Below are 16,283 nucleotides of genomic sequence, written 5' to 3'. Positions count from 1 at the left end.
TATGGGGTATTGTGTGAAGATTGAGGGGGGGAAACGATTGAATGAATTTTAGAATAAGGCTGTAACGTTATAAAATGGGGAAAAAGTCAAGGGGTCTGAATAGTTTCCAAATTAACTGTATATTTTTCCCAGGTAACAGTTGAGTAGGTGTTTGAGTGATCTGGACATCAGATGTAGGGTGTCAGAAACGTGTGTGTGTCTGTGTGTGCGTATTTGTGTGTGTGGTTTTAACTTTTCAGTCAAGTGAAGGTAAATGAACAAGAAAGGAGTGAGTAAGAAGCACGAGAGACAGCGTATCATTAACTGAAAAGCATTGCCATCAGATTTGGGGTCGAGAACAGGAAGATTCTTTACCCCAGTTTTGGGGTTATAGAAATAATCTTGTTTTAGGCCTAAATGTTGTATCTGTCTGGTAAGAACTGTGTAACCACTACTTAAGTCACCCCATGCCCTACATGAAAGAATTCTCTTTTAAATGAAACAGTCAAATTAACAGCACTCTGGCCATACTGTGTGTTCATGTCTGTGTGTGTGTGTGAGTGCTTTCTGTACGTCATGGCTGAGCAACCCCAATCCATATTAATGAATTCTGTTGTGATGGAACAGCACCCAGTAGAGTGATTCAATCACGGCTCCGTCAACCAGCTGAGAAAATACCCATTCAGCATATTTATGAAGGAGTATGTGTGTGTCTGTATATCTTTCAGTGTGCGTGTGCATGCCTTTTGTGTGTGTTTGGTGGGATGGTAACCTCATCCTGTGTCTGTCTGTTGCTGTCTAGCTAACCCAGGGTAAACAGAGAGAGGGGATCAGGAAAATACTCCTCTCCAATGGCCTACGACTTTAATAGTAACAGTACACTCAGCAGCTTTCTACTAGGGACATGTTTATTATTGGAATTAACGCTTTCCCACGCGCGTGTGTGTGTGTGTGTGGAGGGGGGGGTTACCATTTTAAGCTAGGATGAAGGGGGGAGGAGGTGGAGAGATGGAAAGGTGAAGGTAAAGGAGAGGTGGAGAGCAATGGGAGTGGGCTTTTGATCATCTACACACAGGCACACTCGTGCACACACACATACTCGGCACTTTGACTAGACTCTGCACTCTTCACGTGATCAGATAGCAAAAATACAAAGCCTAACAGACACCAGTGACATATGCAGGATCAGACCTTGAGAAGGTTGCAGTGTTTTCCTGGAGACTCTCAGTAAACAGAGCAGGTGTGTCTACATCTCACTGCTCTCTTCATCACACAGACAGAAGACATTAGCAGCTCCATCCAGGACCGAAGGGGAGAAAGAAGCTTTGCAGCAGTTGTGTCTGCTTTACTGCCCTCCTGGGTGTGTGATAGTCCCTCATATCACCATGTGGCATCATCCCCAGGCCTGCAATTTGGCTGCTTAGATCCACCTCCTCTATACTAAAATACTTTGCCTGATGAGTCATCCTGAATTGAATTCAGCTCATTTATCATTCTCTCCGTACCTACCATTCTAGAAGTTGTTTGTGTTGACATCAAAATGATGTGATTCATGGTTCGTGTAGACCAGCTCTGGTTCAACCCATTGGTTTCTGGGACCAATCAGAGTGGTTTGAATGTTTTTGCATTCGAGACGTCGTCGGGGAGGAAGCAAATCAAGACACATCATGGAGAAGAAACGTTCGTGGGTGTGGCGTTTGGCCAGAGCGATGTGGATAGGTAACAAGGCAATAAAAAACTTCCCTTTTTGGTTGTAAATGAGGATGTGTTCTCATCCATTTACCTTAGAAAATAAATGTAAGTAGTTGGGGGCTTGCGGTTTGGGGTGCAAACAGGAACCACATCTGAGAAACAACATTCATAAGATATAGCAATGCGGTATAAAGACAACCTGGAACGCAGCCTGTGTCTCTCTACAGTTAATAACATTAAAGTACCAGTACAGTCAAAAATGTGATTTCCTGTATTTTATATTTATCTCCACACTATGAGGTTGGAAAAAGACTGTCAAGCTGTGAAAATGATGATAATGCCGTTTTAGTGTAAGAGCTGTTTGAAAAAAACACCTGAAATTTCAGCCTGTTTTGGTGGGATGTAGTTTTGGCCTGCCTGGCGACATCACCAGGCAGTAAATCACTTAATAGACCAATAAGAGAGTATTTCAAACCTCTACCAATAACAGATAGTTTTCAGGGTACAGATCCCTCCCATTAGGCTCTTCCAATTAGGCCCCTCACCCAGACTACTCCCAGAGAGTTCTAGCAAAATTCTTGCTTGAAAAAAAACAACTGGAAGGTACTCAATTGTTACCCAGAAATCATTTGATATTGAGATAAAACTGGCTGCATTGGGCAATCTGGGATTGGTACATCCATTTTTTGACATTTTAAATAAAGCAATTGTACACGAGAGGGCTTGTGATAACGTTTTGTGGAACATTTTGCCGATGGTAGAGGGTGAGGGGGGGTGCTGAGGAGTGGTTTTATCCAATCTGCCGATAACTAATTTCCTCTGCACATACAGGAGTAAAAAAGGCCTAGTTCAATAGTTCTGTGAGAGGAGCCTGCAAAGGATGCCATTTACTGTTATTTATTTTTTATCAGGGGTCGCTACATTACCCTCAGCACCCCTACTTCCCGCAGCTATGCATATGATACCATTTCATCCATCCACAAGAATATATTTCCGACACAAATTTAGGGTTGCCGCCAGCCAAGCCGACTGGTTGTTCATTCGATTGGCATCATTGCCATCCAAGCCGACTGGTTGTTTCCATTGAGGTTCGTCCTACTGTCACGTTACTATGCCAAACAAAGATGGTTGCTTTGCAGGCTCTTCTCCCTTACTAGCTAGCCAACTACACAACTAACACAGTCACTTCAAACTGAAGCTGGAAAGGCAGCAAATCAGCTGCATTTTGTTTTGTTTTTCTATTGACATGTGTCTGTACAGTGACAGACACAGAAAGTATTCATACCCCTTGACTTATTCCACATTTTGTTGTGTAACAGCAGGGCTTTTCAACTATGTTCCTAAGGGGGCCAGATGTTAAAAAGGTTAATTGCAGGGGAGCCGGACATTTTCCACATTTTAGAATCATAAAATAACTAAGCCTCTCAATAAATAACACAAAGATATGTCAAATCAGGTAAAGTCAAATTCCAGTCTGAAGGAAGTATGCTTTGAATGAATTTCCCTCAGTCATTAGGTGAGTTTTAGAGAGGGAAACAGAAGGCACATACGTGTTCCTTAGAGTCATAGCTTTCAGAAATGGGGTGATAATATGTTTTTTGCTTGAACCGTTCAAACACTACAGACAAATGTATATGATGGAAGAAATGATCAACATGCCATAAAGCCTCTAGAAAACCCACTAGAAACCACACAATAGACAACCACCATAATACTTGTCATATTGCCACTGAACATTGGCTCTTTTATTAATATTCAGATTGTATCAAAGGGCCAGTTTACATTCAGAAACCATCCAGATCTGGCCCACGGGTCGCCAGTTTTGTTACAGCCTGAAATCAAAACAGAGTAAATTATTTTTTTAGGTAGCCTAGTGGTTAGAGCATTGAGCCACTATTCCTAGGCCGTCATTGTAAATAAGAATTTGTTCTTAACTGACTTGCGTAGTTAAATAAAAAATAAAAAAGTTCTTACCCATCTACACACAATACACTACAATGACAAAGTGAAAACAAAGTGAAAACATGTTTTTTTTTCTGGGTAAGTCTCTAAGAGTTTTGCACACCTGGATTGTGCAATATGTGTACATTGTTATCTAAAACATTCTTCAAGTTTTTCGCTAGACAGCCATTTTCAAGTCTTGTGATAGATCTTCAAGACAATTTAAGTCAAAACTGTAACTAGGCCACTCAGGAACATTCACTGTCGTGTTGGTAAGCAACTCCTGTGTATATTTGGCATTTGGTGTTTTAGGTTATTGTCCTGCTGAAAGGTGAATTTGTCTACCAGTGTCTGTTGTAAAGCAGACAGAAACAGGTTTTCTTCTATGATTTTGCCTGTGCTTAGCTCTATTCCATTTATTTTTTTCAAAAAAACTCCCTAGTCCTTGCCGATGACAAACATACTGTACCCATAACATGATGCAGCCACCATGCTTGAGAATATGAAGAGTGGTATTCAGTCATGTGTTGTATTGGATTTACCTGAAACAAAATGCTTTGTAATCAGGACATGTTTTTGAATATTTTATTCTGTAAAGACTTTGCTCTTTTAACTTTCATTTAAGTTAGTATTGTGAAGTAACTACAATGTTGTTGATACATCCTCAGTTTTCTCCTATCTTACCAGAGTTTAATGGCTGAAATCCCTGAGCGGTTTCCTTCCTCTCATGCAACTGAGTTAGGAAGGATGACTGTATCTTTGTAGTGACTGGGTGTATTAATACACCATCCAAAGTGTAATTAATAACATCACCATGCTTAAAGGGATATTCAATGTCAGCTTTTTTATTTTTACACATCTACCAATAGGTGCCCTTTTTTGCGAGGCATTGGAAAACCTCCCTAGTCTTTGTGCTTGAATCTGTGTTTGAAGGGCACTGCTCGACTGAGGGATCTTATAGATAATTGCATGTGTGGGGTACAGAGATGAGGCAGTCATTCAAAAATCATGTTAACCTGTCTGGCACCAGTGAGATGGTTGCGTCCCACCTCGACAACAGCAAGTGAAATTGCAGGGCGCCAAATTCAAAACAACAGAAATCCCATAATTAAAATTCCTCAAACATAAAAGTATTATACACCATTTTAAAGACAAACTTCTTGTAAATCCAAACACAGTGTCCAATTTCAAAAAGGCTTTTATGGCAAAATCACACCATGCGATTATGTTAGGTCAGCACCTAGCCACAGAAAACCATACAGCCATTTTCCAGCCAAGGAGAGGGCTCACAAAAGTCAGAAATAGCGTTAAAATGAATCACTTATCTTTGATGATCTTCATCTGGTGGCACTCCCAGGTCTCCATGTTAGACAATAAATGTTTGTTTTGTTCAATTATGTCCAAAAACCTCCGTTTTGTTTGTGCGTTTAGATCAGTAATCCAAAAGAACAATGCGCGCTCACAACATCCAGACGAAAAGTTTTTTTTAAATACAATAAAAGTTCATAGAAACATGTGAAACGATGTTTAAAATCAATCCTCAGGTTCTTTTTGTCATAAATAATAAATAATATTTAAACCGGACAAAAGCTTCGTCAATAGAAAAGGAGAAACAAGAAAGGTGTACTCCCGATCACATGCTTGGCTCATGTCTGGAAATGTCCACTGTCCACTCATTGAAAGTGCTGTATCTCCCTCATTTTTCAGAGTAAAAGCCTGAAACAATGGCTAAATACTGGCCACATGTAGAGGAAGCCATAGAGATCATGAACTGGGTCCTAAGTCTTTGTATGGTGGATAGGCTTTCATTGGAAAAACAGCCTTTCAAAATAATCGTACTTCCTGGTTGGATTTTCCTCCGGTTTTTGCCTGCCATATCAGTTCTGTTATACTCAGACATTATTTTAACAGTTTTGGAAACTTTAGAGTGTATTCAATCCAGATCTACTAATTATATGCATATCCTAGCTCCTGGGCTATTAGCAGGCAGTTTAATTTGGGCACGCTTTTCATTAACAGTTGAAAATACTGCCACTTACCCAATAGAGGTTAAACACGATTACTGCGGGGCCTCCTGAGTGGCGCAGTGGTCCAGGCTCTGTCGCAGCCGGCCACGACCGGGAGATGCATGGGCCAGTGCACAATTTGTTAAGTGAGGGTTTAGCCGGCAGGAATGTTTTTGTCCCATCGCACACGAGCGACTCCTGTGATGGGCCGAGCTCAATGCACGCTGACACGGTCGCCAGGTGTACAGTGTTTCCTCTGACACATTGGTGTGGCTGGCTTCCGGGTAAAGCGGGCATTGTGTCAAGAAGCAGTGCGGCTTGACTGGGTTATGTTTCAGAGGACACACGACTCTTGACCTTCGCCTCTCCCGAGTCTGTATGGGAGTTGCAACGATGGGACAGGACTGTAACTACCAATTGGATACCACAAAAATTGGGGAGAAAAAAGAGTAAAAAAATCAGCAAATAAAGAAATGTCCTGTCACTGTCAACTGCATTTATTTTCAGCAAACTTAACACGTGTAAATATTTGTATGAACATAACAAGATTCAACAACTGAGACATAAGCTGAACAAGTTCCACAGACATGTGACTAACAAAAATTGAATAATGTGTCCCTCAACAAAGGGGGGGTCAAAATCAAAGGTAACAGTCAGTATCTGGTGTGGCCACCAGCTGCATTGAGTACTGCAGTGCATCTGCTCCTCATGGACTGCACCAGATTTGCCAATTATTGCTGTGAGATGTTACCCCACTCTTTCACCAAGGCACCTGCACGTTCCCGGACATTTCTTGGGGGAATGGCCCTAGCCATCAACCTCCGATCCAACAGGTCTTGAATAACGTTCCAACCGGAGAATTAGAATGACTTCAGATGAGCGATGGAACGCAGGTCCTTCATCTGTGAATGCGCCTGGTGAAAGCATGGTCCACTCATGGCTGTGGTGACTATTTCCTGTGTCAATCGACCCCCCTTCACATTAGAGTCATCAGACAAAGTTCTATTGACTGCTGACATCTAGTGGAAGGCGTAGGAAGTGAAAACTCATCCATATCTCGCTGTAATTTCAACGAGACCTTGGTTGAAAATCTGGACCTTGGTTGAACAGAATCTGAAAAAACAGGAAGTGGAACTTCTCAGGTTTTTTCCTGCTATATGAGTTCTGTAATACTCACAGACATAATTCAAACAGTTTTATAAACTTCAGAGTGTTTTTTATCCAATACTAATAATAATATGCAAATATTAGCAACTATGACTGAGGTGCAGGCCGTTTGATATGGGCACCTTTCATCCAAGCTACTCAATACTGCCCCTGCAGCCATAAAAAGTTAACGACCGCTCCACAGGTGCATGTTCATTAATTGTTTATGGTTCATTGAACATAGCATGGGAAACAGTGTTTAACCCCTTTACAATGAAGATCTGTGAAGTTATTTGGATTTTTACGGATTATCTTGAAAAAAAGACATTTCATTTTTTGCTGAGTTCATATACACTGCTCAAAAAAATAAAGGGAACACTAAAATAACACATCCTAGATCTGAATGAATGAAATATTCTTATTAAATACTTTTTTCTTTACATAGTTGAATGTGCTGACAACAAAATCACACAAAAATTATCAATGGAAATCAAATTTATCAACCCATGGAGGTCTGGATTTGGAGTCACACTCAAAATTAAAGTGGAAAAACACACTACAGGCTGATCCAACTTTGATGGAATGTCCTTAAAACAAGTCAAAATTAGGCTCAGTAGTGTGTGTGGCCTCCACGTGCCTGTATGACCTCCCTACAACGCCAAGGCATGCTCCTGATGAGGTGGCGGATGGTCTCCTGAGGGATCTCCTCCCCGACCTGGACTAAAGCATCCGCCAACTCCTGGACAGTCTGTGGTGCAACGTGGCGTTGGTGGATGGAGCGAGACATTATGTCCCAGATGTGCTCAATTGGATTCAGGTCTGGGGAACGGGCGGACCAGTCCATAGCATCAATGCCTTCTTCTTGCAGGAACTGCTGACACACTCCAGTCACATGAGGTCTAGCATTGTCTTGCATTAGGAGGAACCTAGGGCCAACCGCACCAGCATATGGTCTCACAAGGGGTCTGAGGATCTCATCTCGGTACCTAATGGCAGTCAGGCTACCTCTGGCGAGCACAAAGAAATGCCACCCCACACCATGACTGACCCACCGCCAAACCAATCATGCTGGAGGATGTTGCAGGCAGCAGAACGTTCTCCACGGCGTCTCCAGACCCTGTCACGTCTGTCACATGTGCTCAGTGTGAACCTGCTTTCATCTGTGAAGAGCACAGGGCGCCAGTGGCGAATTTGCCAATATTGGTGTTCTCTGGCAAATGCCAAACGTCCTGCACGGTGTTGGGCTGTAAGCACAACCCCCACCTGTGGACGTCGGGTCCTCATACCACCCTCATGGAGCAGACACATGCACATTTGTGGCCTGCTGGAGGTCATTTTGCAGGGCTCTCGCTCTGCTCCTCCTGCTCCTCCTTGCACAAAGGCGGAGGTAGCGGTCCTGCTGCTGGGTTGCTGCCCTCCTACGGCCTCCTCCATGTCTCCTGATGTACTGGCCTGTCTCCTGGTAGCGCCTCCATGCTCTGGACACTACGCAGACAGACACAGCAAACCTTGTTGCCACAGCTCGCATTGATGAGCCATCCTGGATGAGCTGCACTACCTGAGCCACTTGTGTGGGTTGTAGACTCCGTCTCATGCTACCACTAGAGTGAAAGCACCGCCAGCATTCAAAAGTGACCAAAACATCAGCCAGGAAGCATAGGAACTGAGAAGTGGTCTGTGGTCACCACCTGCAGAACCACTCCTTTATTGGGGGTGTCTTGCTAATTGCCTATAATTTCCACCTGTTGTCTATTCCATTTGTCAACAGCATGTGAAATGTATTGTCAATCAGTGTTGCTTCCTAAGTGGACAGTTTGATTTCACAGAAGTGTGATTGACTTGGAGTTTCATTGTGTTGTTTAAGTGTTCCCTTTATTTTTTGAGCAGTGTATATATATTAAACAACAACAAAAATAATGATTATTGCACACCTAGTGAGTTCATGCACCTTATTATATGACTTGTTAAGCACATTTTTACTCCTGAACTTTTGTAGGCTTGCCACAACAAATGGGCTTTTTATTCATTTGTAAACGTTTTTAAAAACACAATTCCACTTTGACATTAAGGGGTATTGTGTGTAGGCCAGTGACACAAAATCTCAATTTAATCCCTTTTCCCTGACTCAGAAAAGCTGTCTCGTCCTGACATATTGATTTATATATGGGCCGGCAAAGGTCAGAGAGGCCAACAGCAAAGTTTGTTCAAATCCCCGCTGCTGCAAAACAAGTGCCAGGCTGGAATCAAGAGGAAATAATGCCTAGATACTTTTTAAAGTTAATTAATTGCCTGGCTGGGCTGCTGGGAAAGCTGATCTAAGCATTTCTCAGACAGAACAGTAAATAGTAGTGTATTTTTGTGCCATAGACCTAGCTCTTATCAACAGCTTTTTTAGCAATCCTTGTTTTGACCAACCCGTTGTAGAATTAATCATATACAGCTATAGAATGTCTAAAGAATATTGCTAATAAATGCCCAATAAAGTTGAGTTCAACTGTCTTACTCCATCAGAACCCAAAATATAAGCTAGTTGTAATCAATTGTTTCTAAACAATTGAATCGTAAACAAGCACTGTATTGCTTCAAAACATGGTTAAAACTATCATTTTAATATTTCTCCAGACCCATCTTGGAAAAAAATGGAAAAACATACAAGACGAACTGGCACAGGGAGACAGGAAACAGGGATTAGTACACTGGGGAAAATCAGCGACACCTGGAGGGGTTGGAGGCAATCACAAGGACAGGTGAAACAGATCAGGGCGTGACAGTGTCCGGGTGTCTGCTTTGTTGATTTTTAATCCCAGATTGCCACTGTATTTGTCTCATGGCCATATATGCATGCCTACATAGAGTATGGTTTCTCTAGTATGCAGTGTGATAAGGGGAGTAGTCTGGAGTTGTGCTCTTATTTTCCCTATGCTGCCCTCTGAATTGCCCGTCGGGATTGGTGAAGTAGTATGTCATTGTATTGTATTCTATTGTGGTGTCATGGGATTCATGGGGGGGTTCTCAGTTTTCTCATTCATGTTGCACTACACACTGGTTCTACGATGACAGAATCAGATCTCATTAACATACACACTCATCTGAGCATTTCATCCAATACTGTGTGTAGAGCCTCTACTGCTCACATTTCCACAGATATAGGTGTGTGTGTGTGTGTGTGTGTGTGTGTGTGTTCGTGTGTCATTCTGCAATACTCAACAAGATTATAATGGTTCACATTATCATACATAATCCTTACCCACATAGTTCATTTGTGTGTGTGTGTGTGTGTGTGTGTGCATGTGTGTGTGCGTGTGCGTGCGTGCGTTCCTGTGGTGCCTGCCTGTATGTGTGCAAGTGTGTGTATGTGTCTGTGAGAATGTGTGTGTTTATATGTGTAACATTGAATATGATAGCAGGTACTGTAACTGAGGTGGTCATTTCAGGATACACTCATTACCAATGCTAGATGGTCAGACACTTTGTAATGACATGCAAGGCAACATTAAGGAGAAGACACGACCACACCAGAATGCAATCAGTCCAACCAGACTCAATCTGTGGAGATACAATCTCCCTAATCCCCAGGCAATGCCTTGAAATCAGACATATCAGTGGAATGTATTTAAATTAAGCTAAATGTGACTACTGATTTCAGTTTTAGTGAATAATATGAAGACCTGAGAGCTGTAAGGGTATTGATAAGAACCCTCCTGTAGATTGAGTCTAGCCCCGTAGTAAGTTAGTCTGGCCAGTAGAAAGAGAGAGATAAGCCGCAATACAGTTGGGATTTATATTCAAGACCAGCCAAAACACACAAGGTAGAAAATCTATATTGCAGCATGCTCCGTTTATGATGCACACATTTACAACATGCCAAGTCATTGCTTTTATCAGTTGGGGTTTGGGTTAGGGCAAAGGTTAGGGTTAGTAAGGGTTAGTTGACTGTATTAGCTAATGATGGCCCAGCTCATTACTTCTTAATGTACCACATTAATGGTGGATGCTGTCTTCTCTGGATCATCTCTCTCCCAACATCTCTCTCCCAACAGCTCACGTGTCTTCTGTGTGTGACACACCACAAACAACTCACAACCACTTGACCTACGCTCTCGAAACTTGCAAAGTGAAACACACACACAACAGCAAAAAGGTAAAATGTCACAATAGCTGATATTTTTGTGTCACAGGGTTGACATTTATGTCAGTACATTACACCCCTCTGAGAAAATCTGTACTAATCTTATCAAGCAAGTTAGGGGGGAAAAAATAGGCCATGTGTGAGATGTTCATATCTTCCCTGTAGACCTACAATAAAATGCCATCAAAATATAAACAGTACAGTTCTAAAAGCTTATACTACGTCTCAGTGTGAATCATTTCTCATATTTCCCCCCTTTCAGGGGTATAACATTACAATTGTAAAATTAATAGGCTATGTGTCTGTAGATCAACTGAGGTGAATGAACCTACAGCAGCCAAGGTGAAAATGGCTGGGGACATTTTTTGCTTATTTTGCTCTTCTCCAAATAGAAACTAGCAGTTTGACTAACTGAAACCTCTTTCTCTCCCTCCGTCCACTCTTTCTACTTCAACCTTTCAATTTCCTCTGTTCCCTTTCTCTCCCATTCATCCCGATCGTTTTGTCAGGCTGGTTCTGATAGCTTTGTCTGGAGCCGCTCCACCGCTATGTAGCTGTGAAACATTAATGCCTGCTAATGTATTATTAACACATAGCCAGTTAATTATAGATGGTCGTATCCCAGGCAGAGGCTAATGCAAACCTACTTACTGGAGAGCACTATTGCTTTTGACTGCTTGGCTTCACCTGTCAATTGCACAGGACAACCACAAGCCCCCCCCCCCCCCCACAGTTAGTGGTGTGATGACATATATCTATCTGACAAACCGGCATTGCATTTCATAGCCCAGATAAACATTACCAGGTCTTTTCTCTTTTCTCTATTTCTCTCTCTCTCTGTACCCCCTTTCTATCTCCCACTCTCTCTGACACCCTTTCTGCACCTCTCACTCTCGTTTCCCTCTACCTTTCGCTTTGTCATTATCCCCTCCATCTCCCTTTATCCATCTATCTATCCCTTCATCTCTAGGAACATTTCTTTACATCCGTACCGTCCCACATTCTTCATTCACTCCTCTCTCATTGCTCTGCTTGAGTAATCGCTCTCCCTCCACCAAACTGTTTCTCTCTTCCTCTGCACCCCCCCTGCTCCCATTCCTCTTTCTCTACTCCTGTATGAAAGAGTCTACATGAGACAGCTCTTTAATTGACTCCCTAGTCAGTCAGCCCATTTCCACAGGTTGATACGCCGCTAACTTCTGCTGCAGGTGCACACACGAACACATACACACAATCTTTCTCTCTACAACGTGCTGTACACACCACTACAGAGCCTCCCCAACCTGGTTTTCCCTTCTGCCCACCTAGCGGGAGAGAGAGGAGAGAAAGGCGCACACACACTTTAGTAATTTAGCAGACGGCCTCATCCAGAGCGACTTATAAAAGCAAATAGGGTGAAGTGCTTGCTCAAGGGCACTTTGGAATATTTTCTCCCCTAGTCTGCTCTAGGATTTGAACCAGCGACCTTTCAGTTACTGGCCTAACACTCTTAAACACTAGGCTACATTCCGCCGCACCCACGCACACACACACACACCAAATTATATTGATCTCGTAGACATGTTTAGCAGATGTTACTGAGGGTGGAGGGAAATGCCTGTGTTCATTGCTCCAGCAGTGCAGTAATATCTAACAATACAGAACAATACACACAAATATAACAGAAAATAATGGAATTAAGAAGTATACAAATATTAGGACGAGCAATGTCTTTGTCCAGATAAATACAGTGCATTCAGAAAGTTTTCAGATCACTTTTTGCCTTATTGTAAAATCAATAAGAAATAAAAAATAATCTCATCAATCTACACTATATGTCATAATGACAAAGCAAAAATGGGTGTTTAGAGATGTTTGCAAAGTTATTCAAATTAAAAAACTTATATCACATTTAGATAATTCAGACCCTTTACTCAGTGCTTTGTTGAAGCACCTTTGGCAGCGATTACAGCCTCGAGTCTTCTTGGGTATGACGCTACAGGCTTGGCACACTTATATCTCCCATTCTTCTCTGCAGATTTTCTCAAGCTCTGTCCGGTTCGATGTGGAGCATCGCTACACAGCTATTTTCAAGTCTCTCCAGAGATGTTGGATCGGGTTCATGACCGGGCTCTGGCTGGGCCAGTCAAGGACATTGAGACTTGTCCTGAAGCCACTCAAGTGTTGTCTTGCCTCCTGCGAGTGCTTATGGTCGTTTTCCTGTTGGAAAGTGAAGCTTTAACCCAATCTGAGGTCCTGAGTACTCTGGATCAGGTTATCATCAAGGATCTCCCTTTACTTTGCTTCGTTCATCTTTCCCTCGATTCTGACTAGTCTCCCAGTTCCTGCTCCCCCCGGCATGATGCTGCCACCACCATGCTTCACCGTAGGGATGGTGCCAGATTTCCTCCAGATGTGACGCTTGGCATTCAGGCCAAAGAGTTCAATCTTGGTTTCATCAGATCAGAGCATCTTGTTTCAAATGGTCTGAGAGTCCTTTAGGTGCGTTTCGGCAATCTCCAAGTGGGCTGTCATGTGCCTTTTACTGAGGAGTAGCTTCCGTCTGGCCACTCTACCATAAAGGCCTGATTGGTGGAGTGCTGCAGAGATGGTTGTCCTTCTGGAAGGTTCTCTCGTCTCCACAGAGGAGCTCTGTCAGAGTGACCATTGGGTTCTTAAGTGACCTGACCAAGCCCCTTCTCCCCCTGAGCTCAGTTTGGCCAGGCGGCCAGCTCTTGGAAGAGTCTTTGTGGTTCCAAAATTCTTCCAATAACAGTTTTTGACGATTGCTTACACACTCTAAGTGAATGCTTAGACAAAAGCATCAAAAACTTTTGTAACCATGCCTTAAACAAAGGCACCACAAGTACAAACACATGTTCTGTGTGCAACACTGCACACTGTTTCTTACATTAGACACTTCGTTCAAGAATGAAATCTCTTGGAATCATTGGGAAAACACTTCTATTCAAAATGCAAAACATACCTGAAATTGGCAAAACCCACACACACACACACACACACATGAAAACACTCATGCAGTAATTGAACACCAACTATTCTGAGCCTTAGCACTACAAATAGACCTCAGGTCAGCTCAACTCTTTTGTGAGAACTTTGCAAACATGGAGGCAGTGAGAGCGAGAGGAAGAGGAAGAGAGAGAGGAGGACGAGGACAAGAACAAAGAAGGGGACCAGGCAATAGACGGAGACATATTTAGGCCAACTTTGATGGACCATGTCATAAATCATGGCCTGATGATGAGGGTCCAGCCCAACCTGAGTTGCTACATGGTAGCATCTATAATATGGACATTTAGACTGGAGAACGGGTATGTCTTCAACTTTCTACACTAGACTGTACCTATGTAATTGTTGTACATCATTCAGCATAACAGTACATTACAATGTAGTCCTACAATATTAGGTCTCAGTGAACAAATAAAATAGGTATAGTGCTGTAAAACACATGTAAGACAGTTTTGATGTTACTGTGTACAGTATGACAGTACAGTATGTAAAGAAGAACCTAACATGACATCATATTCTTGCATTTTCTACAGAACTGCCAGACGGCCTCCTGAGGGTGGAAGGCAACGTCTGTTCACCCATGAACAGGAACGGGCCATTGTCAATCTAGTGTTGGCAAACAACACAACCGCCTACATCAAATACGAGAGCAAGTCATCTTAGGTCAAACATTCCATAATATCAACCGTGGCAGTATGTCTACACTCTGCCACATCTTGCGTCAACACCAACTTACGATGAAGCAGCTGTACAGGGTCCCATTTGAGAAGAACAGATTTAAAGTCAAAGATCTTTGCTATGCCTTTGTGCAAGTAAGTGTCACTGTACTATACTATAATACAGTAATGGCAGTACATTGTGTCCTATTGGTACTGCATAGATACATTCAGACAAAGCAGGTGCCCCATTCTGGGGGTGGGGGGGGGTTGTCTACGGGGGCGTTGCCTGCAGCTTGTAGTTTTGACTGAATGTGTCTGACCCAACCCTCCCTCCACCCCCACCCCATCCCTGTGTGAAAATGTAGACATTGTAGTCCTGTGTTTTGAGTTACACCATATTCTTCTTCTGTAATCGATGGAAGTGGCATGCGGCGACATTGAGGTGGGTCAGTCCAGGGTTGGATACGGCGATATTTCCCCATTGCCTAGCCAGGGATGACATTGAGGTGGGTCAGTCCAGGGTTGGATACGAGGCAATATTTCCTCATTGCCTAGATAGGGATGACATTGCTTGTGATGTGGATGAGGTGATGTGGCCAGACCCTAACAGAAGGCAGGATCCATAAACCATCCACCCCATCCGTTACAATCCCTTACAGTACTATTTTTTGTTTACCATTGCACAGTAATTTTACTGTAATGATTTTTGTTTACAGTAACATATTGTATTTATTACTGTACTGAAATTCAAATTTCCTTTGTTTTTTTGTTGTAAAAACTTGCAATGTCAAGTACATCAGTGTGTGTTGCTGCTTTGAAAGAGTAATTCAAATGGTGCATGTGTGTATCATTTTGTTGCAAACCTGCCATTTTGAAAAGGATTGTTAGGTTTGGATTGCAGAGTTTCATATTGACATAAAAGTGAGAAGTTTATCTCCAAGTGTTGTGTCTTATTCGGCTTGTGTGCAGAGTTTTGACACAATGAGTCAAATTCTGCAACAAGTGTGTAAGCAATCGCAAAAAACTGTAAGAACGATGGAGGCCACTGTGTTCTTGGGAACCTTCAATGATGCAGAAATGTTTTGGTACCCTTCCGCAGAGCTGTGCCTAGGCACATTCCTGTGTCGGAGCTCTACGGACATTCCTTTGACCTCATGGCTTGTTTTCTCTGACATGCACAGAAAAATATCAAGGATGATCAATGGAGACAGGATGCACCTGTCAATGTTCTAGGTGAATGGAATAAGGCGTAGTCAGGCACAGGACACAGGTATGAGTAAAGCCACGATATTTACTCAAATTCAACAATAATCCAACAAGGATAACTTGTTATGGCTGCAATCCCGGTAACGGGATAATTGTCATCAACAACCGCTGAATTGCATAGCGACACATTCAAACAATATTACTTAAAATATTTATATTCATGAAATCACAAGTGCAATATAGGAAAACACAGCTTAGCCTTTTGTTAATCCATCTGTCGTGTCAGATTTTGAAAATATGCTTTACAGCGAAAGCAATCCAAGTGTTTGTGTAAGTTTATCGATCGCTCGACAAAACATTATGTACACTTAGCATCAAGTAGCTTGGTCACGAAAATCAGAAAAGCAATCAAATTAATAGTTTACCTTTGATGATCTTCGGATGTTGTCACTCATGAGACTCCCAGTTACACAATAAATGTTCCTTTTGTTCCATAAAGATGATTTTTATATCCAA

At 42.4% G+C, this 16,283-nt stretch overlaps 1 long non-coding RNA gene across 1 annotated transcript in view; it reads left to right on the top strand.

Moving 5' to 3' along the window:
- Positions 1–15,494, top strand: part of LOC149975928 (uncharacterized) — a 94,314-nt gene extending 78,820 nt beyond the window's left edge. Inside the window, exons 3-4 of the long non-coding RNA XR_016487911.1 lie at positions 10,805–10,905; positions 12,911–15,494. This is a non-coding gene — a long non-coding RNA (uncharacterized LOC149975928). The remainder of the gene's footprint in view (positions 1–10,804; positions 10,906–12,910) is intronic.
- Positions 15,495–16,283: the final 789 nt, after the last annotated feature.

Source organism: Oncorhynchus mykiss, chromosome 17 (genome assembly GCF_057628025.1).
Source record: "Oncorhynchus mykiss isolate SJ-2025 chromosome 17, ASM5762802v1, whole genome shotgun sequence".
In the NCBI taxonomy this organism is placed as follows: Eukaryota; Metazoa; Chordata; class Actinopteri; order Salmoniformes; family Salmonidae; genus Oncorhynchus; species Oncorhynchus mykiss.
The sequence above is the reverse complement of the archived record's forward strand: the minus strand, read 5'-3'. Positions and strand labels throughout refer to the sequence as shown.